Raw genomic sequence first — 10,391 nt, 5'->3', positions numbered from 1 at the left:
TTTGTGTGCCATGCAGTCTCTGGGTCTCTGTGGCATGCACTCAAGTGTGCTGTTGTAATATGAAAGAGTCATAGATATTAAGTAAGGAATCGGTGTGCCTGTGTTCCAGTATAACTATTTACGAAACAGCTATGTTTGGTTCAGTGACTTCTACTATTCAGTCTAGGTTGTGTGCCACTTTTGGCTGTAGCATAATTTTCCTTTTCACCCTAAACCTTATGCAAACAGCTACACATTTATTACACAACAGCTTGGGTAAGACTACTTTATTTACTTATTTTGACCAATGGCAACTGTATTAGGGTTCTCCAGAGAAAACTGAAGCAATAGGATATCTACATATATAGAGAGAGATTTCTTTTAAGCAATTGGCTCATGAGGTTGTTGGGCAGACAAGTCTGAAATCTGCGGGGCAGAACAGAAGGCTGGGGATTCAGGTTAGAGATGATATTGCAGTCTTGAGTCTGAACTCCACCAGGCAAGACACGCAGGCTGGAAACTAGGCAAAGTTTCCATGTTGCAGTCTTGGGGCTCAATTCCTTCTTCTGGGAGAAGCCTTAGTCTTTGCTTTGAAAAAGACAGTGCCTGTACACAGCCCTGACAGAGTCACCACCCCAAATCAGTAGAAGAAACAATAATCCAAAAACAACAGCAACAACAAAGGCAATTCCACCTCCTGAAGTACATTCCAACTTCTTTGATACCAGTGATCCAACTAGTGAAGTACCATATTCAAATTCTGTTTCCACTTTCAACATTTGAGTTGTTGAAAAAAATTTTAATTCAGTATGTGTATTAGGTACTTGCTATTTTCTTGATTTGTTTGCTAATTTTGAGGATGAACACCATTGCCTTCTTGGGAATATAAATGGATAATCACTTTTTTAGATTTTTCATCTGTATTATTGCTAATTGGCAATGGGGAAAAAATAGGAAAAGTATCTCAGTTATATGTTTCAGTATTGAAAGAAATTAGTTGCTTTATTTTGAAATTTAGAGCATAATTTGCCTCAAGTTTTTGAAATATTTGCAAGGTATCTAAAAGGAAAAACATAACTAAATCCCAACTTTCAAGACTAAGTAAAAACTTATTAGGAAATAATAATAAAACCATCCTATCCATCATGTCAGAAGAATCTAAATTGCCTATTAGACAAGGGCCCATGCCTTAAAACAACACATTTCACCATTCCCAAAGTAATTTTGATTACTGAATATTGTTCACCACAACATTGTGACATTTAGGCTTCACAGTGTGAATGTCTTTGCACTGCAGTCTTACACAAGACTTCCTTCTTCCCCTGTAGTGAAGATATAAGTTCTGTTTTCTGTACAATTATTACCCACAGTTAGGAGAGCAGCAGTAGTTGTCATGAAGGTATATGAGAACTGACAGTAAATAGAAGTATTTAATGACTTTTAAATGTCAGTAATCATAATCATGCATATATAACAATAGTTAAAATTTTCTGGCATTCATCAAAAGTGAGGCACTGTGTTAAGTGAGGTAGAAATTCTTATTTTCCCTATTTTACAGGGAAGGAAAGTACAGTTTAGACAGAATAGGTATCTTGTTGAGGGTCTCATAGTAGTAAGTGAGTGTGAACACAGGTCTTACCGATTGCAAAGCCCAGGGTCTTACCGAGTATGCTCCTCTGCCTTTGTGGGTCATTTAATCAGCACTTCACTTTACATAAATGAAATGATGAATCATACGATACCAGTACCTTTAGACTTCAGGTCTAGGTTGGTATTAGGGATTTAGGAATGGAAGCACAAAGAGTTCACTCACTCCACCACTTCCCAGTACGTCCTCATTATTCCTCTTTATGCTCTCATGGGGGTTAGATGGTGGTACCACTTGAGACAAAGAGGAGACTGTGAGTCAGGAGCAAATTGTCCACAGGATGAGGGAGGGCAACTTGAGATTCATGCATGAGGAAGCGTAGAGGGCTGGAGAGCCACGTTGGATGGGCGTCCAAAGAGCAGTGACTAGGTGGTTAGGTGAGTAATGGCCTGAAAGCGGTCTTGGATGCTGAGTGGTACATGGGGCGTGAGAGGATACAACCTTAGTGAGTATGTGTTCAAAGAATGGCTGTGCAGGTGGTTGATGGTGGCTAATGTCCACTTTCAATTCCTTCTTCTGGAAGAAGCCTTAGTCTTTGCTTTGAAAAAGACAGTGCCTGTACACAGCCCTGACAGAGTCACCACCCCAAATCAGTAGAAGAAACAATAATCCAAAAACAACAGCAACAACAAAGGCAATTCCACCTCCTGAAGTACATTCCAACTTCTTTGATACCAGTGATCCAACTAGTGAAGTACCATATTCAAATTCTGTTTCCACTTTCAACATTTGAGTTGTTGAAAAAAATTTTAATTCAGTACGTGTATTAGGTACTTGCTATTTTCTTGATTTGTTTGCTGATTTTGAGGATGAACACCATTGCCTTCTTGGGTAATGCAGCGAGCCTTTCCAGAGAGCAGCCTTAATAGTTTTGAACTACGCATAATACTAATGAAAACTTAAGGCTTTATCTGACTGTGGACAAGAAGGTTTTTTGTATAGAAATGGGAGTGGATTAGAGGCAGAAACAAAGAGGCAGGGATAAATGGGCTCTGTGGAACAGCCTAACAATATTGTTTCTCAGTGATCAGTGCCTGACTTATCTTGTTTAACATTTGTCACAAATTATTGATGTAGTAAATACACAGTAAAATATCAAATGTGCTGATAATAGTATTTTTTTCACTAGTGAAATGTCAAGCCAGTGAGGTTAAATCACAAAGAATTTGCAAGTCTGTGCAAACAAACGGGAAAGTTTTCACAAAACCTTAATATGGACAGATACCCTTACAGAAATACTGTAATTTTCTTATAGGCTAATAATTCAGAATGGAGTGAAAGAGGAGAGATTGCATACTGTTCTCCAGAAAGATACTGGTTCAGTCTACCAGAAAGCTAATACAAATCCAATGAAATAGAGGGAAGAAAAAAAGGAATATTGAAAGAAAAAAAGGAATTATTTCAGCTTTGTACTATACAGTTCTGGATACGGAATTTCAATGACACAAAATCAGATTCAGAAATGGGCAAGGAAAATCATAGCCTTTATCCCCTGTAATTCATTGAGTGTCTGGTTTATTGTTGTCTCTTCCTCCACTAGAATGCAAGTTCCTTCCAGGCAGAGAAGGGACTTCTGCATTCTGATTATTTAAGCTTAGAACTTCCTTTTCTAATTATAGTTATACATTATTTCTAAGATGAAAATAAATGGCATTTTGTTATCCCAAGGTGTGAATCAGGCCAAAAATGAAAGTTTTTAAAATGTTTTGAAATTTTCATAAATTACACCTAATACGTTTCATTGTGAGTTGCTTGTCATCCCAAGAAGTGAATCAAGCAAAAAATAAACGTTTTTAAAATGTTTTGAAATTTTGATAAATTACACACAATAGGTTTTATTATGAGTTGCTTACATGTCTGGGAGGTTTGCTCCCTGACCTTTAAGATTAAAGGGACCATGATCTTTTCCCCTGCCACCATCTGGTTTGCCATTGGTCAGAGAGAGAATGCTCCTGCCATGGACATTACACATTTATGGAACGTGGAAGAAAAACAACAGGCAGGCTTTAAGAGATGGAATACGTGAAGAAATGGTGTGTGATCTAAGATTGTTTAGATCAGACAAGGTAATGATTTCTAAAGAAATATATTTTTATGAAATGGTTATTGAATCTTATTTATGCTTGTGGATGACTAATATGAGCATATGATCTTAAATTACCTGGGTGAAATAAATCAATAGTTAGACTTGGGAATTTGACCCTTCAGTTGATGAGCAAGGTATAGGAATGAGGAATGAAGTAGTTGGAAGGGAGGAGGTGAGAGGATCATTTATCTCTAAGAGAAAGAGAGAGTCATTTGCCCTAGATTGTATTAACTTCAGACTGGTACAGAAATAGAAAGTTAAAAGTCTTAACTACTTTAATTCAGCCTTAATTTTTCTAAAGCCTAAAATTTTAAAAGCCTCATTCATTATAGTGGTATTAAATGAGGAACTTTAAGGGGAAAAGCTTATTGGCACAAGGACTTTTGCTAACGTAAAGCATCGGGCTACTTTCATTTTCTTTTTGTAGTGAAGAAGAGCAAAGTATATTTACATGTCAAGCCAGAATATAGAGGACGTTAGTTAGGAAGGATAAAGATTTAACTTAAATTTAAATCTCTACCAATTATTCTATCTTGAAATTGAGTTCCTGACTAGATTGTTTGTAAGAAGTTCTGCTGTGATATTCTTTATTAAAAGTTTATATTGGCATCCTCTGTGAACTATCAAAACTTCAATTTCTGTAAAGCTTCCCTAGGAGACTGCATGTGCTGAGCATGTTTGCTATAGAAAACTGTTAATTTGAAGTTAAAAATTTTCTCATGGTTATAGAGTTTGCCCATCAAGCTTATAAAATTGATCTCATTGACTTTGACCTCACTGATTTTGTTATAATTAAATCAACTAGTGCAGAAACTTATATATGTTCTCTTCCCAGTGAAAATGTTTATTTAGTAAATGGTGTTTAGAAAAGATTTATTATTTATTTAATACCCAAAGCAAAACATCAACTATTTCACACTGGCAGCCTGGGTATATATGCCAGTGAGACACACTATCTAACTTTTAGTGCCCTGACAGAGGTCAGAATCTGAAGTGTCTCAGTAAGACTGAGATACCAACGTTCTCATCAACACCTTTGGAAAAATCCCTTACACCTACTTTTTCTTTTGTAAAACTCGAGTCCTTAAAATTCTAAACTTTTTTTTAAAGTACTTTTAATGTCATATATATTTATTTTAATGTAAATACTTCTCTATCCACAATGTGTGTCAAGGGTCTTTATAAGAATGACTGCGTCTGTTTATGTAGGTTTTTGTTTTTGTTCTTTTGAGGCTTTCTCTTACCTCTCTTTGGCTCACAAGAAGAGGCAAGTACAGTTTTAAACATTTTCTAGGAGATTATGGCTGTACTTAACCTTTTTTGTGTGCTGTAGAATTATCCAACAGGAAACAATGATGGGCAAAATAAAGAAGATCATAACAAAGAACATGTCTAGGCAGCTAAAGAGGTAACTGAATGCATGGAAAATATAACCCGCAGGTTGTTTTTTTTTAATTGAAGTATAGTTGATTTACAATGTTGTATTTCTTTCTGGTGTACAGCAAAGGGATTCAGTTTTATATATATATATATATACACACACACACATATACATACATACACACACACATATATATATATTTTTTTTCTTATTCTTTTCTGTTATGGTATATTACAGGATATTGAATATAGTTCCCTGTGCTACACAGTAGGACCTTGTTGTTTATCCATTCTCTATATAATAGTTTGTGTCTGCTAGTCTCAAACTCCCAATCCAACATTCCCCCACCCCCACTCCCCCTTGGCAACCACAAGTCTGTTCTCTATGTCTGTGATTCTGTTTCTGGTTCATAGATAAGTTCATTTATGTCATATTTTAAGTGATATAAGTGATATCATATAGTATTTGTTTTTTTTCTTTCTGACTTACTTCACTTAGTATGATAATCTCTAGTTGCATCCATGTTGCTGCAAATGGCATTATTCTTTTTTATGGCTGAGTAATATTCCATTGTGTATGTATACCACATCTTTTTTTTTTTTTAACATCTTTATTGGGGTATAATTGCTTTAAAATGGTGTGTTAGTTTCTGCTTTATAACAAAGTGAATCAGTTATACATATACATATGTTCCCATATCTCTTCCCTCTTGCATCTCCCTCCCTCCCACCCTCCCTATCCCACCCCTCCAGGCAGTCACAAAGCACTGAGCTGATATCCCTGTGCTATGTGGCTGCTTCCCACTAGCTATCTACCTTACGTTTGTTAGTGTATGTATGTCCATGCCTCTCTCTCGCTTTGTCACAGCTCACCCTTCCCTCTCCCCATATCCTCAAGTCTGTTCTCCAGTAGGTCTGTGTCTGTATTCCTGTCTTACCCCTACGTTCTTCATGACTGTTTTTTTTTCTTAAATTCCATATATATGTGTTAGCATACGGTATTTGTCTTTCTCTTTCTGACTTACTTCACTCTGTATGACAGACTCTAGGTCTATCCACCTCATTACAAATAGCTCAATTTAGTTTCTTTTTATGGCTGAGTAATATTCCATTGTATATATGTGCCACATCTTCTTTATCCATTCATCTGTCGATGACATTTAGGTTGTTTCCATGTCTTGGCTATTGTAAATAGTGCTGCTATGAACATAGGGCATGCGTGTATCTTTTTGAATTATTGTTTTGTCTGGGTATATGTCCAGGATTGGGATGGTTGGATCATATAGTAACTCTATTTTTAGTTTTTTGAGGAACCTCCATACTGTTCTCCATAGTGGCTGCACCAATATACATTCCCATTAACAGTGTAGGAGGGTTCCCTTTTCTCCACACCCTCTCCAGCATTTGTTATTTGTAGACTTTTTAATGGTGGTCATCCTGACTGGTATGAGGTGGTACCTCACTGGAGTTTTGATTTGCATTTCTCTAATGATTAGCAATGCTTGAGGATCTTTTCATGTGCCTATTGGCCATCTGTATGTCTTCTTTGGAGAAATGTCTATTTAGGTCTTCTGCCCATTTTTCGATTGAGTTGTTTGTTTTTTTGATGTTGAGTTGTATGAGCTGTTTGTATATTTTGGAAATTAAGCCCTTGTTGGTCACATCATTTGCAAATATTTTCTCCTAGTCCATAGGTTGTCTTTTTGTTTTGTTTATGGTTTCGTTTGCTGTACAAAAGCTTATAAGTTTGATTAGGTCCCATTTGTTTATTTTGGCTTTTATTTCCATTGCCTTAGGAGCTGGCCTAAGAAAACATTAGTGTGATTTATGTCAGAGAATGCTTTGCCGACGTTCTCTTATAGGAGTTTTAGGGGGTCATGGCGTATATTTTAACCTGTAGGGGATGTTTTTGTTTTTGTTTTTTTTTGCTGCGTTGGGTCTACGTCGCTGCGTGTAGGCTCCCTCTAGTTGCAGCAAGTGGGGGCCAGTCCCCATCGCAGTGCACGGGCCTCTCATTGCAGTGGCCTCTCTTGCTGCAGAGCACAGGCTCCAGGCGCATGGGCCTTAGCAGTTGCAGCACACAGGCTCAGCAGTTGTGGCCCGAGGGCTCCAGAGCACAGGCCCAGTAGTTGTGGCTCCTGGGCTTAGTTGCTCCGGGGCATGTGGGATCTTCCTGGACCAGGGCTTGAACCCACATTCCCTGCATTGGTAGGTGGGCTTTCAACGACTGCGCCACCAGGGAAGTCCCTAACCTGCAGGCTTTAAATTCTATCTTAATATATAGTCCCACTAGAGATTGCCAATGAGTTTTTAAAATTTAACTACATAACACATCATTGTAAAGCAACTACACTCCAATAGAGATGTTAAAAAAAAAATGTAACTACAAATTCTGCTACTAAAAACACCCCCCACAGGCTTATCTTTAAGAACTCCCCTCTGCTCCTGGTTTAATCTAGCATATTAGTCTTATTACCACAGGGTTACAGGTAAGCTGTGAGAGAGCAGTTTGTGACCTTTGTCCAACAGCAGCCTTTCAACAGGTGGGTGGGAACAAGCACTGGAGCTCCTCTGCTCAGCTCGCCATGACCCTGCATGTCTCTTGTGTGAGGCGCAAGGCACGAGCTACTCTATGCAGCAGACTCTACTGATTCTCTTAGAAACTCTACCACAAAACTATTCCTCTCACATAGGCAGATCACAGAAATGGGCTTAGAAAACTGGTCTTTGTGGCTTTCAATTTGCGCAAACGGGCACAATTACCATCCTGAAGGCCATTCCTAGGTTATAAAACAAAGAGCAAGTTGTCTTCTCCAAACACATTAAAATAGGAAGAACGATTCAGTTTTTATAATGGTTCAAAGATAGTATAGAAACTTTGATAAAAGGCACTCACTCTATATGCATATAAGGATACCAGTTTTGCTACACTATGGCCTGAATTCATTATTCTTTTCTTTCTAATTAAAATTGCAGTCTAGGATATTTTGATCTCTCTTTTTACATTTCATTTATTATAAGTGGATACTTACTGTTAAAGATGCTAGGTTTCCTTGGCAAACTCTTCATAAAACTTACCAACTATGAGATTATCACTTGTGTCTAAAAGGAAGCAAAAGCCATAAAAAACGTCAGTCTGGCACACAATATGATCAAACAGGAACTCTCAGTCAGTTATAATTCAGCCTGATTTTTTTTCAATACATAGTCTTATTTTTTTCTGATATAAAAAGCTTTTTATGATATAAAAAGCCATTGGTTTTACTCACACAATCTCATTTTGTGTACTCAGAGAAGTCTGTTTTTTTCTTTTTAATGTAATATTTTTTGTCATAAAAATAATATAACTACAGCAGCAGATTTATAAAACAGAGCAAAAGAAAAATATCATCCATAATCCTACCACCCTGAAATGTTGTGGTACATTCCTTTCTGGTAAATTTTTCCATGCATTTAAAGTTTACACAGTGATACAATAGGAATGAATATCATGACAGAGGCAAAGTAATATAAACTTTTCTAGTGAACGTATCATAGTGTAGTCCGATTTCTATTGTAGAGTTAAGCTGTTTCAAGTTTTATTTGTAATGAAATCCTTGATAAAAATGCACGAAATGTTTTTGTATTTTACATTATTTCATTAGATTGGATTTCTAGGAGGGCTAATTGGCATGAGTATTTGTGTTACTGTCTACATACATTGCATACCTGTTTTTCATAGGGTTTTTGCCAATTATAATTGTACCTTCAACATATGAGGATATCAGTTTCATCACATTTTGCTTTTTATTGGGGGTCACATAAGAACCTTCTGTTGCTGACAATTTAATGGGCAAAGAAATGGTACCTTGTTTTCTTCTGCAGTTCTTTCAGTTTTAGTGAGGTTAAACAATTTCCCCATATTTATGTGCCAGCATAAACATATATGTGCACCCTTTCTCCCAACCCCACATTCTAAGATATTTTCTGCACTTCCCTGCACCCCTTTCAGTGTTGTGTTTTGTTGATCTGTAGAGAAGAAACACCATTTACCTCAGAAATGTCATGGAGACTTTGATGAACTAGACGATTCAGATGGTAAGGGCGTAGTAGAAGATAGATAGGCCAACTTTAGCTGGAGCTTTTGAGAGAGAGTCTGAGAGGGAGAGAGAGAAGCAAGGTTTTAGGAAAGCAGTTGCTTTAAGGAATGGAACCCTGGGGGATATAAATGGGTAAAGTGGATTTTAGGACATTTTCATGAGCATCACATAGTGTAATCTTTCTTTGAGCCTCTTTGAGAGATTCCAATAAAGTTGTCTCTTAGTTTTTACATTATTTCTGGAGTTGAATTTATTTAGCTGTCAAGCAGTACTGTGCTGTTAGTTTTGGAGCCAGCACAGTTAAATGTTCGGTAGAATTTACATGTGAAGCCATCTGGTCCTGGCCTTTGTTTGTTGGGAGTTTTTAAATTTAAATTACTGATTCAATTTCATCACTGGTAATTGGTCTGTTCATATTTTGTATTTCTTCAAGGTTCAGTCTTGGGAGATTGTACATTTCTAGGAATTTGTCCATTTCTTCTAGGTTGTCTACTTTATTGGCATGTAGTAGTCTCTTATTATCCTTTGTATTTCTGTGATGTCAGTTGTAACTTCTCCTTTTTCATTTCTGATTTTATTGATTTGGGCCCTCTCCCTTTTTTTCTTGATAAGTCTGCGTAAAGGTTTATCAATTTTGTTTATCTTTTCAGAGGACCAGCTCTTTGTTTCATTGATGTTTTCTGTTGTCTTTTTAGTTTTTATTTCATTTATTTCTCCTCTGATCTTTATGATTTCTTTCCTTCTCCTAACTTTGGGTTTTGTTCTGTTCTTTTTCTTGCTATTTAGGTGTAAGATTCGGTTGTTTATTTGAAATTTTTCATGCTTCCTGAGGTAAGCTCATATTGCTATACTTCCCTCCTACAACTACTTTTGCTGTGTCCCACAAATTTTAGATTGTTGTGTTTTTATTTTCATTTGTCCCCACATATTTTTTAAATTTCTTCTTTGATTTCTTCAGTGGTCCATTGGCTGTTTAGTGGCATATTGTTTAGCCTCCTTTTGTTTGTGTTTCTGCAGTTTTTCTGTTGTAGTTGATTTCTGGTCTCATAGCATTATTGTTGGAAATGATGCTTGATTTGATTTCACTTTTCTTAAATTTACCATGGTTTGTTTTGCAGTCTAGCATGTGATCTATCCTGGAGACTGTTCCATGTGCACTTGAAAAGAATGTGTATTATGCTTTTTGGATGGAATATTCTGTATATATTAAGTCCACCTG

At 36.7% G+C, this 10,391-nt stretch overlaps 1 long non-coding RNA gene across 1 annotated transcript; it reads right to left on the bottom strand.

The window, feature by feature from the left end:
- Nucleotides 1–825: 825 nt before the first annotated feature.
- LOC138842338 (uncharacterized) lies at nt 826–9,155 on the bottom strand. Its single transcript, XR_011376743.1, has 3 exons — nt 9,126–9,155; nt 8,126–8,195; nt 826–908 (listed from the first exon to the last, which is right to left on the bottom strand). It is a non-coding gene; the product is annotated as an uncharacterized lncRNA (long non-coding RNA).
- Nucleotides 9,156–10,391: the final 1,236 nt, after the last annotated feature.

The sequence above is a fragment of the Globicephala melas genome, chromosome 1 (assembly GCF_963455315.2).
Source record: "Globicephala melas chromosome 1, mGloMel1.2, whole genome shotgun sequence".
NCBI classification, from domain to species: domain Eukaryota; kingdom Metazoa; phylum Chordata; class Mammalia; order Artiodactyla; family Delphinidae; genus Globicephala; species Globicephala melas.
The sequence above is the reverse complement of the archived record's forward strand: the minus strand, read 5'-3'. Positions and strand labels throughout refer to the sequence as shown.